Here is a 15193-nt window from a genome sequence, read left to right on the forward strand (position 1 = left end):
ATGGGAGGCCTGGGAGCCAACTTTGCATAACTGACACAGCCCTAAAATTGAGCCTCTCTGCTTGCGGCTCCACCGCTGTGCAGGAGGCGAGGTCAGCTCTGAGCTGAAGTTATCCGGGCCGGGCGCCGGCCCCTTCTCTTTTGCTAGCCGTCCGTCGTGAAATTAAATTCTTCCCTCGGTCCGCAGCATCGTTCGTCTGCGAACGGTACGCCCAGATCCCACTTTGCTGCGCTCTGCCTTTTGTCTATTCCCTGGGATCGTTTTCTGGTCTCGGAGAATGGCGTAGTGGTTTCGCGTCGCAGAAAATTAAGTAAAATATGACATGGTATTATTCTGCATCTTTGTCGTAGTCGTGACGTCTGGTATGGCGTTTTGCCAAATTATCCTGCTGTCAGTCTCGTCTAGCGCTCCGTCTCTCGATGGAAAACGAGCCGACGAACTGACGGTGTCATCACCTGGCATCTGGTCGTCAGGTCTTTTCCGGTGGTAGGAATCAATCACAGGAAAGACCTTCAGTCGGCGAAAGTCAACTGGGAGGGCTGCATATGCACATGGTCCCAGGAACAGGGCCGGAGTGCTCAACTCCCTTCAGCGTGCTTGTTAACCGGTCTTCTGTTGCCATTCGCGCTGAAGCTGACGAGTGTTGTCGGTGTCATATAAGACCTCGTCATTTCCTGAGACTGATGTTGTCGGCGTTGACTGAAGCTAGGGGAATGAGGTCTAAGCAGGAAGAAGCCCGCATAGTGCTCTCGAACGTGTGGTCGGAACAACCGGTTGTGCGCAGTAATTTCCTGCAAGCTGAAGGAGAGGCGTGTTCGTCAGTCATCACGCCTCTGGCTTCTTGCCCCTATGTGCACACGTCCTTTCGATCACTAGGAAGGCAGTGGCTAACATCGCAATCCGAGAGGTACTGTCGTCCTATTCTTATTTTTTTTTCCTTTTCTTTTTCACTGGCCGTTGTAAAGTCTGAATTTCTTTTCGCGTATTCTAAAATGAATAAATAAATTTTAAGAGCGATTACGATAGTTCTCAAATCAAGCTTTTGCAGCGATATTTGAGGCAAACAATTTGAGAGATGCTTGTACGTACGAGCGATACTTGGTGTTGGGCTAGTTGGTTTGTTTCCATGCTTGGAGGACTTGGCGCAAAAAAAAAAAAAAAAAAAAAAAAAAAAAAAAAAAAAAAAAAAACGACGCACAAGGACGACAGGACGAAGCGCTGAAATAACGACGTTTATTTCGAAAACAAGGCAAACCAGCATTTATACATCGGCGACGCTCGAAGGCGCTACATTTTTCTCACGTACCAAAGAGAATTTATCAGGAGAAAAAGAGGAGCCACGAGCGAGCTGTGCCCAAGGATGCGGGATCGAATCCCAGCCACGGCGGCTGTGTTCCGCGTGCTGTGCGATGTTAGTGGCGCACGTTAAAGAACCCCAGGTGGCCGATATTTCCGGAGCCCTCCACTGCGGAGTCTCTCATAGCCTGAGTCGCTTTGGGACGTTAAACTCCATAACTTCGTGGCCTATAGGGGTAACGCGAATGCAACGGTCTGATTCTGATGTCATCCTCCCAAGTGAAAGGGGAGGCCCGTTTTAGGCATCGCCTGCCAAACGTAATGTCAGGCAACCCCACGGCCAGTTAGTGCTCGGTCATGTCAGCTACTAGCTACTAAAGCCCGCTGCCGGCTCCATGCTGGTGATTTTTCACTCAACTTCAATGCCGGCGGACGACCGCCGGCGCAGGATTTTCGGCGAAGTCCTTTAACGCTTTCGCGTTAATTTTCAGTCGCTTCTCTGAACTTGTTGCGTCTTGCGTGCACTACGTGCTTGCGCCGCTTCAGTGTATTGTCGTGACCCAGGTTGATTGTTGTAGGCCCGCGGTTGGTTGTCGGAGCGGGAACAAGGACTAGGCGTCTGGAAACGGACTTTGAAATAAGATGGGAAACTTTTATACACAGTATTTACATGGTATACATATATATAGTGTTGGTTAGTGGGAGACTGACTATAGGAACAGTCTCCGTTTTATCGGCCCCTACACACACTGGTCGCCAGTTTTTATAGGGTTGAATTCCTAGGTTCCCTATAAATGAGAGGCAGGCCAGATTAGGAGGGAGTGTCTTTGTCACCTCACTCTTCCGTACTCACACACACACGCACCAGCACTGCTGGCGCTCGTGGACACGCCCCTCTGACTGGTCCTGGTTTGAGGGGAGGTAGTGGTCGTCTAGACGGCGTAGTGGCGTCAGTAGGTTGTCGCCGCGCGTGTTTGCACCTGGGCTGGCTCATCGGTCCCGACGTCGCAGGGCGGCATTCAACGAGGCAACTTAGTCGAACGCTGTCCCCGTGGCCTACCACGGGAAGAAAGGAAAGGTTGGTTGGGTTGGGGTCTTTGGGTTATTCTCGGATGGGGATACCGGACACGGGTTATGCCGGCCTTAATTCGCGGCGGCACTCTTGGTGTCCGGGGGAAGGGGAGATGGGATGTTGGGAGGGGGGGGGGGGGGTTATCATCGTCGTGGAGTCGCTCTCGTCGTCCTTGTCATCGAGAGAAAGGAAAGAATGCACGCCCGCTCTCTGTAGCGGTGCTCGACGCTTGAAGGGACCGGAAATTGGTCGTTTCTTCTCCTTTGTCCGGTTGTCGACTTGTTGGCGGGACCCCTGGTATGCTGGACACATGAACGGACCGCAAATCGGTCGTTTCCTCTCATTTGTCCGGTCGTTGTTCTTACAGTAGCCAAATACAGATCTCTACAGTAGCCAAAGTAGTCAGGACCGTAATGAGATTGGCGGTAGGGAAAAACAGTCAGACGTTCCACCAGTGACGAAGGACGAGGTCAAGAAAGCACTAGAAACTATGAAAAGGGGGAAATCGGCTGGAGAGGATCAAATAACTGCAGATTTGCTGAAGGACGGGGGGGGGGGGGGGGGGGGGGGATATCGTGCTAGAAAAACTGGCCACCTTGTATACGCAGTGCCTGGTGTCATCGACGGTACCGGAACCATGGAAGAATGCAAACATTATCCTCATTCACAAGAAAGGGGACTCTCAAGGACCTTAAAAATTACAGACCAATCAGCTTACTGTCTGTTACGTATAAGGTATTTACTAAGGTAATCGCTAATAGAATCGGGACAACCTTAGACTGCAATCAAGCAAAGGATCAAGCAGGGTTTCGGAAACGGTACTCTACTATCGATCATATCCATACCATCAATCAGGTGATAGAAAAATGCTCGGAATATAACCAGCCCTTATACATAGCATTCATTGATTACGAAAAAGCATTTGACTCAGTTGAAACCTCGGCGGTGATGCAGGCATTGCGAAATCAGGGGGTAGACGAGCCGTACGTGAAAGTGCTGGAAGATATATATAGTGGCTGCACAGCAACCATAGTTCTGCATAAAGAAAGTAACAAAATTCCCATAAAGAAAGGTGTTAGGCAAGGAGACACAATCTCCCCAGTACTATTCACAGCTTGTTTAGAGGAAGTATTCAGAGACTTGGAATGGGAGCAGTCAGGGATAAGGGTAGATGGAGAACACCTCAGTAATCTGCGATTTGCTGATGACATTGCCTTGCTAAGCACTCGGGGGATGAACTGCAAATAATGATTGATGACCTAGACAGGAAAAGTAGAAAGGTAGGCTTGAAAATCAATATGCAGAAGACTAAGGTAATGTTCAACAGCCTCGGGAAGGAACAGCAGTTTACATTAGGTAGCGAAATACTGGAAGTAGTAGGCGAATATGTCTACTTAGGACAGGTAGTAACCGCAGATCCGGACCACGAAAAGGAAATAACAAGAAGAATACGATTGGGATGGAGCGCATTTGGCAAGCACTCGCAGATTATGACTAGCAGCTTGCCGGTATCGCTCAAGAGGAAAGTATACAACAGTTGCATCTTGCCTGTACTCACCTATGGGGCTGAAACGTGGAGGCTAACCAAGAGAGTTCTACTTAAGTTGAGGACAACCCAGAGGGCTATGGAACGAAAAATGGTAGGGGTAACATTAAGAGATAGAAAGCGTGCAGAGTGGGTCAGAGAAATAACTCAAGTTACCGACATTCTAGTAGAAATTAAGAAGAAGAAATGGACATGGGCAGGACATGTAGTGCGAAGAGAGGATAACCGATGGTCGCTGAGGGTAACAAGCTGGATTCCAAGGGAAGGAAAGCTGTGCAGGGGGCGGCAGAAAGTTAGGTGGGCGGATGAGATTAAGAAGTTCGCAGGGGTCAAGTGGATGCAGCTAGCACAGAACCGGGTTAAGTGGAGAAATATGGGAGAGGCCTTCGCCCTGCAGTGGGTATAATCAGGCTTATGATGATGATGATGATGTTCTTAAGATCCGACGCGGCGGTCTCCGCAGCTCGTCCGATCATAATAGTATGTGCAGCGTTTGGATAGAACTGTATAATCCTCGTATTGAGTCCCACAGCCTATATGGTTGGGTGTGGTATAACAACTGTAAAGGGTGAATTAACTCCAACCAAAAAGGTTTTAATTTTCGACATCCCGGCTCTCGGAGCCTGTACGGTTTTTAGTCTCAATTCCGTCATTTGTATGCAAGTCATCTGCTGTAACGTCGCCTAAAATTTGTTTTATTGGGAGTGATGCATGAACTCTGCGCGTTCCAGTCATCAGTGTAGTTCACGGGGGGAAAACGGCATTTTAATCGTGTCTTAGAACCATTTACTTGTCTATATGGTTCTTCCCCCTGCTCTACCAAGCACTGTGTGTGGAATTATTGTAGAAAGCCGATTCCGGTTATTACGCTCAATTTAGCGTGGCCAGCGCAGGGGGAGCGTGCGGCGGAGATGGGTGAAGCCCGTCACGTTCGACTGCCCCCCCCCCCCCCCCAGACAACATTTACCAAGGGGCGAGCTCAACGTGACTGGTCTGAGCTTAGCGCCACTGCACCCGTCGATAGCAGAAAAGCAGCGCTAGAAGTCTTGAGAAAGAAAAAGTGGGGTCGATCGTGTTCGGCCGTACCGGCAAACGATGCTCTTCCCACCGACGTCCGAAACGGCCCTCGCATAGGCGTCGACGTTTCACTTGGAGACCCGAACTTCTCTCGGAAAACGGAGAGGCGAAAGTCGCCGGTGGGTTTCGCACACTCAAAAGAGCACCGATCACGGTGTTGCCGGTGTTCTTGTTCCTCGTCTTCGCCAATGAGCGTCTGCCAGTCCCCATGCAGTCGGCGTTTTCCTAGCGCAGCCATTTTTTGTTACTCTGCGAATGGCAGAAAACGTCGGGTCGTTATACGCCACGAAAGCGAAACTTCAGGAAGGCGTCAGCGCTGCTTTGCTTTTTCGCTTTTTAAACTATAACCTACCAATTAGCGTCCACTTCTAGTGCGTGCGAACCTATATCTGCGCATGCTCGCGAACCTTTCCAACGAGGGCCTCCTGGGCGTCGCCATATTGCTCGCTGGGCTGTTGTATGCGCCTGACGTCAACACGGTGGAGGCGGCGGCAGAACCGGTTTGCAACAGTCCAGAGAGGAGGCGTTGCGACAACCTGCTCGCCCGATGCAAAGGTCTATACATGTGCAACCTCTCAGACTAGATCGCTTTTCTGTCGACGAATGATGCGGGGCTAAATGATGCCCCGATCTATTTCGATACCTGGCGTGTGCGTCATACGCGGGGCTGCGACCAACGCTTCGACTACCCGCAATCTCATGGATGGTCACCGATGCCCATTGGACTTGCGTTGGCTAGCAGTGGCACTACCGACTACGGGGCTGAAAGCGGAGGGCAACGCTGTGCTGCAGCCGGTTGGGCTTGCTTGCTTGCTTGTTTTCTTTGCAACTGTGGTCGCTCACCCGAAATAGGACGTCCACACGGCCGTTGTTGGAATGGCGACGCCCGCCGTACCGATGACAAAGGTGCCAACGCCTGGTCGCCGGTTACTTTTATCGACTTTCGCCGTCGCTCCTTGTTGCGACTGCCTCCAAAGGCCCCCGCTATTCTTCCGCGTCGCCAGCATCGGACGTCTGCACTCAGATCGCTTCTCCATCGCGCGGCAAATGACTCTCCCCGGCTATACTTAGTAGCCCGAGGCAGTATACGCCGCACTGTGTATGACATAGCGCTGGTGACGTCTGCTGTATACGTGTTGCATTGACATCCAGTGCGAGTATGGACCTTCCCATTGTGGGGGAAAAGAAGCAAAGTTTAGCCTGCTGCGCCGAACGTTCGCTGATGGTTTAACCATAATTTGTTTCACTGTGCTGGTTTCTTCTTCTTTTTAAGCTTTAATTTTCCGGTTTATAACGGTCCCACATGGTTCAGCATAGCAAAATAAAATAAAAGGGCCGTCGAAAAGCACGGAACAGCGCGGGGGCTGAGCTGGGCGGTGGTTCTAAGTTAACTTTTGCTGTTTGTCTCCTTTACCGTTCAACACTTAAATCCTTTAAGTTCTTAAATAGGAATAAAATGCCTTTCTGTGAGGAATGTTCGGGTTGATGTTTATTCTTCCCCACAATGTGCGATGATGGGGTGAAGCAGTTGTTCACGAGGGTGACAGGTATTTTTTCCAAGACACTGCAACCTTCAAAGGAATGTGATATATAGAGACCACTTGAGGGCCCTACCGATCATTACCGAACATACCTGTAGGGGGAATTCTCAGAACCGCGACTAAATAATTGTACGTATAGTCATCGGTTCAGTAGCCTCAATTTCAGAAAATCCAAAAACACAGGTCGCCATAGTCACTCCACTAATGGTTTTGTGGACCGGGTCAAGTTTCAAAGCGATTTCTGAATGAACTGTAGCGGTCCGTTGGTCCTTGTAAGTCCACAAGCGAACGAAGTGGCCCGTGGGCGAAGCGGAACGGAGACATGTACCATGACCACGAGGGAAACGTACACAAAAGCTTGTTGCCATGGGACCGACTCCTTTTCACTATAATCTGCTATTACCAGAGACGAAGAGAAAAAAACACCTACACTCACAGGAGATACATAGTTCCTTTCAGTTACTTGACCGTTGTGAGCAGCATATATTACGAATCCAGCACCCCCAGTCATATACCAGCATGCAGTAATTGGGAGTGAGCAGGGAAACTCGAAGATCTACAGTCCTTCTTTATTGTCACCATTCCACTAATTAGGACTACTGCACGACACTTGTGGCCGACTATGAATAACATGCGGTCTGCGCCAGCCACGGCGGCCTTCCTAATACCATCACCAGATTCCTTGGCGTCACTGAGCATGCCTCGCTTTGTCACGGCGTCTTCTTGGTTACCTGAACAGGTTTCCAGTCGTTTCTTCTCGGTTGTTGCAATCGCCACAGCAGCCACAGGCGCCCGTGTGCTGTCAGATGTCAGTGCTCGTGAATGATCCCCAGGTTGTCTAAACAAATCAGAAGCTCGATCCCCCTTTTCCCCATCTACTACGTCTCCCAAACCGCGCAGTAGCAGAAGCAGCAGTGGAATTATAGAGGATCATACGTGACACAAGCTTAACTCGTGTGACAAAACAGAAGGAAAAATGCCGAGGTATTTATCCTCGAAAACAAAGCAGTGTCGTTGACATGACTTAATACAGAAGAAAGACATTCTAACACACATGCTGAATCAAGAACTGGGAGATAAAACCCGCTTTATACAAAGCTTAAACGCTAAGAGAAACTAAAATACTTAGTTTTTAGAACTTGAACCAACGTCGACATGTATTGGGTTCATTAGTGGTTTAAGCAGGGTGTAACAAATGTTTCGCTTTGCGTATTGGAATGTGGTGCGGTAGTATTGGGGAGTCCGTCCGCGTTTATAAATAGCGTTTTCTTTCAATTTTTGCTGGACAACTAATTTGGCTTACATATATGGCAATGCGCATCGTTTTTTCACGACGAAGAAACAAAATTACGCATATTCATCACGACGACATGTCCATCCGATACTATCAAGCACCTCAATACATAATGACGTTGCAACCTATGGCAGAACTAGAGAGCGGCCTGCTTCATTCATTCATTTCTACACTCCTACGGAAAATTAAAGGTGTGTACAACTTTGGGTCGTGAAACTCATTTCAGCTGAAAAATCAACTCCGCGTTTTATCCCGAGAGTGGCTGCCCTGTTTGCTATCTTTAGACGTTTCCTTCGGTATCCAGCCCGCGATTTATCATCTTATGTTGATGTTATCTCGTTTCAAAAGTTCGGACCAGCTGTTCATTTGGCTTGAAACTCTGGTCCCATTAGAGGACATTTTTCGATGCACTCTACACTGTGCGGAATCGCCAGCGTTATCGCGCAAGTGGATTAATTATAACCTGTGGCGTAGTCGCGACTGTCCTTCAGTTTCATTTTTCTTTTAATTTGCATTTCGTGCCATAAAGCTTAATAGGTACTGTTTGGATCCATAGCTGGAGGCCAGTGTGGGGTTCAAAAACAAAAGCACAGCTTCTGTGTAAAATCAAAAGCACAATAATACCGATGGATCGATCAAAGTACGATGTTGCTAATTGATGAAATACATTATTGTGCATGCTATTGTACTCAGTAAAATCTATACAATGCTGCACCCCATACCACAACAGGCACAAGCACCAAACGATCATGAAATTCGGGTGGACGGTCAGCCATTTAGTGCCGCAAGTCCAAGCAAACCAAAAGAGTCCGCCGTCGTCTTGGCGGCTGTAGACCCGCAATCCAAATTCATAGTCGCATACCCTCGAATTAAAGAGTCTGTGGAAGCTACTTGGCTAGGGAACTCTCTTTGATAGCCAACGGAATTGAGACTTTGCATCAGGGACCAAGATCCCGCTCCAAAACGAATCATCTGGACTTATACGCCGGGCCTCCGAGGCAGTGATGATGCAGATGCAGCGGCCCGCACATTCATTCCCCGGGAACCTCCCTGTTTCTCTGAGTAGCCCTATGTCCAACCTTCCCACTTCGGTCTAGAGCAATCCGAGACTACCACTGCGGGCAGCGCCAGGTGTATCCCCCTCGGGCAAAATGCCTATCCAAAAAGAACGCCTCCCATACGGCGCCTTCAAACCAGTATGATTGCTCTGCCCAGCTATATTCAATTATTTTGATCCGAAGTTCAGTGGGCAGTGCCAACTGTGGGGATGTGGCATATGTATCACATGGTCTGGACCTGTCATCAAAATCTCAAACTATCCTTTATTCCCCACTCCACTTGAGGGGACAGGGAGGCGGCGACCCTGCTCTATAGCTCCGGACTAGAGGAACAACGATCTCTGGTCCAAAGGGCTTGAGCGGCGGCTTCAACCAATGACGTCCCGAAATAGGGACGACACTTGTTAGTGGTGCCCACGGCCCGAACATCGCTCTCTCTCTCTCTCTCTCGTTACTGAACAAATATTTTCACCACCTCCACCGACACTGGTTAAGTAAGATTCATAAAGTAAGCATTCTGTTTTACAATTTTGATGTTATTGTCTCGATCTGCCCGAGAAACATTCCAAATCATGCTTCCTGGAAATTGTAACAACCACTTATTGTAGATTAGTTAGCTAATTGAAGTTGCCTTAGATAAGGTTGCTGGTAGTCAGGACTCGAGAAGAACGAAGCAAAGAGAATAGTTTTATTTTACTGCAGCATTTTTTAGTGTGAACAAAACGTCAGGATATTTAAAGATTTGCCTACTCGGTTCGTTACGGGAGCGTTGAGTACGCTTTGGTAACCGTCAGATAGTCAGGATAAGAGCTTTATGTCAAACCCCATAATTCTGCGCAGCATTTTTAAGGTCAACACAGAGGGTATACGCAATCTGTATTCGTCAAAGCAATCGCGGGCCTGTAATAAGGCTTAGCGGCCAAAAGCCAGATTTGCGCACACAAAGCGCTGATTTGATTTCTACAATGTAATAGATGTTCATCAAGAATGCCGCCAAGGTGTTTGAGTTTCTTTGGCTGTTGTGAATGGATTGTCCTCGCGAACTGAGCACTATGCACTTGGTTTTGCTGGAGGTAATAATTATCTCGTTGACAAGAAACCAATTTGCATTTTTTTCTAATTCTTCGTTTGTTTTGCTTTCTGAATAATCATTGTTGTCAGCTGCAACTATGATTTCAGTGTCTTCCGCATACGTTAAGATTTCAGAACAGCTTCGCACCAGCGTCAAGTCATTTAGGTGTAGTGAAAATAATACATGCACCCTGACACGGATCCTTGTGGAATTCCGATCTGTAAATGTAAAGATTGTAACGTTTATTTAATTATTTTTCTAACCACAGATTGCTGACGGTATGAGATGTAAATTTAAAAGTATAGTTGTACTCTTTACCGCGAAATCCAATAGTCAATTATCAGCAATATCTTTTTTTTTTAATTAACGAATACTGCAGCGGCCAGATTACTTTCGTGTAACGCCGTATTAGATAACAGAGTCTGTCAGGACTGTGGATGGTGTTTAATGCTTTTGCCGAAGTTTATATGTTACTGTCGACAGAGCAAGAGTGAAAAAATCTTTCCAGCCATGTTTGCAAATTTTTTGACAATATTGCTGATAACGCTTCGGACATATCGTATCGATCTCCATACTCATACACCGGGATAGTTTTGGCAATCTTCAGTGCGAGACGCACGTCGCACTTTGCAAAGAATGATCAGAACGGTTGCATAGAATAAGCACCTAAATATCAATGTTTTCGTTCATTACAGCTGCCGCGTTTGTCCTGCGCATGCAAGGAGGGAACATTATTTGAGCTGTTCATGCGTTCGCGTCGAAAAAAACGTAATACTCATCCGCGCTTTAGCATCTTTTACGCAAGCACGGGTGAATGATTGCATTTTTATATTGCACTAAACAAAGCAGTAGTAGTATATGGTTATTTTATTATTTATCCAAAGGGAAGGAAAGAATGTTTGCCCCGGTATCTGCTATCTGTCTGCTATCTGGAGCACATGAACTGGGGCGGCGGAAATAAAGGGGTAGTGAGAAAGCGGTAGAGGAAATCGGAGGCAAGTGACAGGGAGAAAGGACAGGGTTGGTAAAAGTACAAAAATATACACTATGGCAGGAAAAGCAAACAAATTCAAATACCGAACTGGGAGAACACGGACTGTGAAGTTCGGTGAACTTTCGCGCCGTTCAGTTTCCAGTACAGAGCGTACGAACCGAGATAGATACTTTGAGATGTGCACCTGTCCTGGGTCACTACCAATTTGGTGGAACCGCGGACGCACGACGGAAACGCGATGGCAGCTATATTGTTACCGGCGTCACCTGCCGCTGCAGAGCACTCATTTCCTTCTCGTCTTGCCTTCCTACCATAGCTGTCACTCCAGCGCGCAACTTTGTGCAGTGTACAGTGTTGAATGTCATATCGGGGACCAGTGGACGTTTTCTTTTGTATGCATTCTCGTATTGCTACGTGCGCGTCTTTCCCTCTGCGCATGTGCATGCAGCCTCTGTGGGGTAGCAGGTGTGCGGTGGCTGACCGGCGCGCGATGAAGCGCAATGGGTCATTGAGCTGCAGGTGCTCAAGAGAAGGGCTTGGTCAAGTTGGAGTTTCCACGTGGCGTTTGACCCCTCGGTGACAGCTTTCTGTTTTTTTTTTTTTTTTTTTTTTTATATAAAGAACTTCAGCTGTTGTTCACGCGGCTTATGTTGGTCCCACATGCACGTGTGCGAAGAAAGAAGGGAAAGCAGAGGTTCCGAATGTGATGTCAGTGCCGTTCGTCACTCACTCATTCTCCGACCTTATCTCATCTTACTCACTCACTCATTCTCTGACCTCATCTCATCTTACTCACTCACTCATTCTCTGACCTCATCTCATCTTACTCACTCACTCATTCTCTGACCTCATCTCATCTTGCTCACTCATTCTCTGACCTCATCTCATCTTGCTCACTCATTCTCTGACCTCATCTCATCTTACTCTCCTCACTCGTTCTATAATTTGTTTTGTTTTTAAATTTCTATTCGGGCTTTGCTTCGTAACGTACTGAACTCGGCTAAGGCTTTCACTAGGCTGCTGCCAGTGTCTTTGCTAATGACTGACGCCTGCACTGCTAAATAGCACTGTAAAGTTTACCTGAGGCCTGCGCTGCTGCAACGATGGCAACGGTCGTGGGGTCAGACGTCTGCGCTAGCCACATGGTGACGCGTGACCGGTCACGTGACGGGTTGTCACGTGACGGAAGTTCGCTGTAAAGGCGTGTTTAGAAATGCAGTACTTACGTGGCCTTAACTGTGTTTTATCGTGTTTTATCTGTACATTATCGTGGTTTGTTTGGTTTATAGGGTTTAATGTCCCAAAGCTGCTCGGGCTATGAGAGACTCCGTAGTGGAGGACTTCGGGAATTTCTACCACCTGGGGTTCTTTAACGCGCACTGCCATGGCACAGAACACGGGCGCCTTGCTTTTCGCCTCCATCGAAAAGTGGCCGCCGCGGCCGGGATTCGATCCCGCAGCCTTAGCACAGTAGTCCAGCGCCCTAACCTCTGCACCACCGTGGCGGGGCACACTATCGTGGAAAATCTTGAAATAATTTATTTCGTTATTTAAGCCGCAGTAAAAAAAGAAAGAAAACAAGCAAGCAGAGAATCTTTATTACCGGAGGTAGGCATGTTGGCTGCTAACCGCGCGCACTATTAAAAAAAAAAAAGGTCTGCGAAATTACTCGCTAACCAGGTGCTTGTCACAACCACTGGCTTCTTAGTAACAGAAGGTTGTAAAATTAAAACAGAAGGTAGCATACAGCTTCAAAATCTGTAGTGAATAGCAGTTCCTAGGTTCTGAGTACAGTATTTTGGCGTGATGGATTAAAAAAAAAGAAAAAAAAATCTACATTCAATGCAGTCAGCGCCCGAAACCAGTGAGAGTCAACACGTGTCGACCAAAGGCTCATTTTCTGTGGAGTGCATTGTGAAGTTAGGCAGTCAGGTGCATTGCATGTGTAATTGATGGGCGGTGTAGCATCAAACGGATCCTGTGCCGGAACACATATTGAAGATGAAGAAAAACCACAAATCAGATATGATCCATGTATACTCAAGTATAAACGCGACGCATGCGTACTGCGTGTGCGGTGGTAAATTTTTCTCAGTTTTGTGTACCTCTCGTTTATGGGCTCTTGTTAATCCGTTGAACCACACAAGAACTTTAGAAAACTATTCTATTCGCAAAATAATCTGTGTCAGTTGCCTTAACTTTTAGGCGTGAAGGAACGAGTTCTAACCTTAATAGCGAGCGACCATAATAGGTGGAGAAATATGGGAGAGGCCTTCGCACTGCAGTGGGTATAGTCAGGTTGATGATGATGATAATATGAAATAAACAGCCAGGTAGGAATGACCGACTTTTGCTTTTTCGAAGTAGCTATATTAAGTATATCTTGTACAAAAAAAAAAAGATCGGGAAAAAGCCGTCAGATATAGTAATTATACTACACTTAACATGGCTATTTCCATACCACCCCCCCCCCCTTTTTTTTTCCTTTTTTCTAGACCCGAACAGTTTACAAAAAAGAGGCGAAAATGAAGGAACAGGAGAGCGGCCATCTGCATTCTACTCCCAGAACAGTGATGGTAATTGTACCCAGATGATTATCGGAATACTTGAAACAGTTAAAGAAAAAAATTCCGAGAGCGCTGCAGAATCTGCACAGGAGAAATGCGTAGGCTGCATGAGCGTTGCTGCAGCACACGGTATATCGTAGAGATTTCACACTGCAGAAATTATGATAGCAGCTGCATCGTTGATGACATAGTGTAGCAAGCTGCACATGTTCTTTTATTTTCGTCAATAAACGGTAATTTACTAATTTCTGATCAATTTTACTCATTTTATTTTTTTTTCTTATCTTAAACGCCAAACTTCTGGTCACGTGATACACATCAGGCACGTCAGACTTCCGGTCACGCGATCCTTGCCACACGTCACGTGACCGAAAGTGCAACATATCACCTCCGGGCGTCGCCATTACTCTGGCTATTTCGACGTGTGATTGACTTTTTTGGCTATAATTAATTACCTGCTTGCTCAATTTTACCTATACGATTTCCCAGACAAAATTTTTTTCGTTATCTAGTACAATCATTCGTTTTTCGGTAACTCGTTCGGTTACGACGAAATTGTGTACACAACCTTTGGGGACGCCGAACCTCAAGCATAGACACTTAACGCTTAAACATATAATAACTAAGGCGCTTTGTTAGCCAAGGCCGGAATCGAGCGGCGGCGGCGGCGCTTAAGTCCGGCCGTGGGCTAGCAAGCGACATTTTCTTTATTCGCTTCGCAGCCGCACTTGAAACCCTACTGAGGTCATCGGTCACATGTGTGGCAAATGCGCCATTGTTGCTCTAAATTGTATTTTTATTGGAAGCGATGGGCCCCTCGTAAAAAAAAGAAAATATGGCACGGTTCTCGTATATCGCTCGCTGCCATAAACTATCGCCGACGTTGGCGTGGATGCGCAATATATGAAGGGCCCTTATTGCTTTCACTGCCGCTTGCGCCTGGCTGTGCCTCCGAGCGTTAGTGTCTTTGGCCTAGTTTAGCTTAACCACGGCCTTAAATTGCGGCTGCGCCGCCGCCGGATGTAATCTATGGGAAGAGACTCTATAGGCGTGCCCCATATCTCGGTCATAAACGACCAAATTCGCGACGTCAACGCCGTTTGCTGCTAGAACTTTTCGATCGTAATGAGGTGCATTTTTAACGAATATATTCTTCACTGTTTTTATCCTGACAGTACGCGACTTGCCGCGTTGGCTGAGTGCATATGTGGCGATCGGTTGTATAGCCCAAGGTCGCGGGATCGAATCTCGGCTACGACGGCCGAACAGGGAAGGGAGCGAAATGCATAGATGTCCGTCGGCCGCGACGTGTCAGCGGTCACTTTTTTTCTATCGTGTTCCGGAAATGTCTCCGCACTGTGTGTGTGTGTGTGTGTGTGTGTGTGTGTGTGTGTGTGTGTGTGTGTGTGTGTGTGTGTGTGTGTGTGTGTGTGTGTGTGTGTGTGTGTGTGTGTGTGTGTTCGTTAGTTTGAATTTGTCGGCATTACAGAATGCCCAGTATCGCAAAAAGCGTCCGACGCTTCCGTTCGCGCATGGAGCCTCGATTAGCAGGAAACAAAGTTGAGAGGTGTCAGTGTACGTTAATGAACCCCAACAGACCGAATGTTCTGGAGCCCACCACTATACGGCGTCTCTTATAGCTTGGATCGCTTTGGGGCATTAAACCCCATAAGATA

The 15193-nt window shown here is 47.4% G+C and overlaps 1 protein-coding gene across 1 annotated transcript in view; it reads left to right on the forward strand.

Moving 5' to 3' along the window:
- Positions 1-15193, forward strand: part of LOC146190752 (alpha-1,3-mannosyl-glycoprotein 4-beta-N-acetylglucosaminyltransferase B-like) — a 159508-nt gene that overhangs the window by 100191 nt on the left and 44124 nt on the right. The window lies entirely within an intron of this gene.

This window comes from Amblyomma maculatum, chromosome 4, assembly GCF_055883805.1.
Source record: "Amblyomma maculatum isolate TAMU_Amacu chromosome 4, ASM5588380v1, whole genome shotgun sequence".
Lineage (NCBI taxonomy): Eukaryota > Metazoa > Arthropoda > Arachnida > Ixodida > Ixodidae > Amblyomma > Amblyomma maculatum.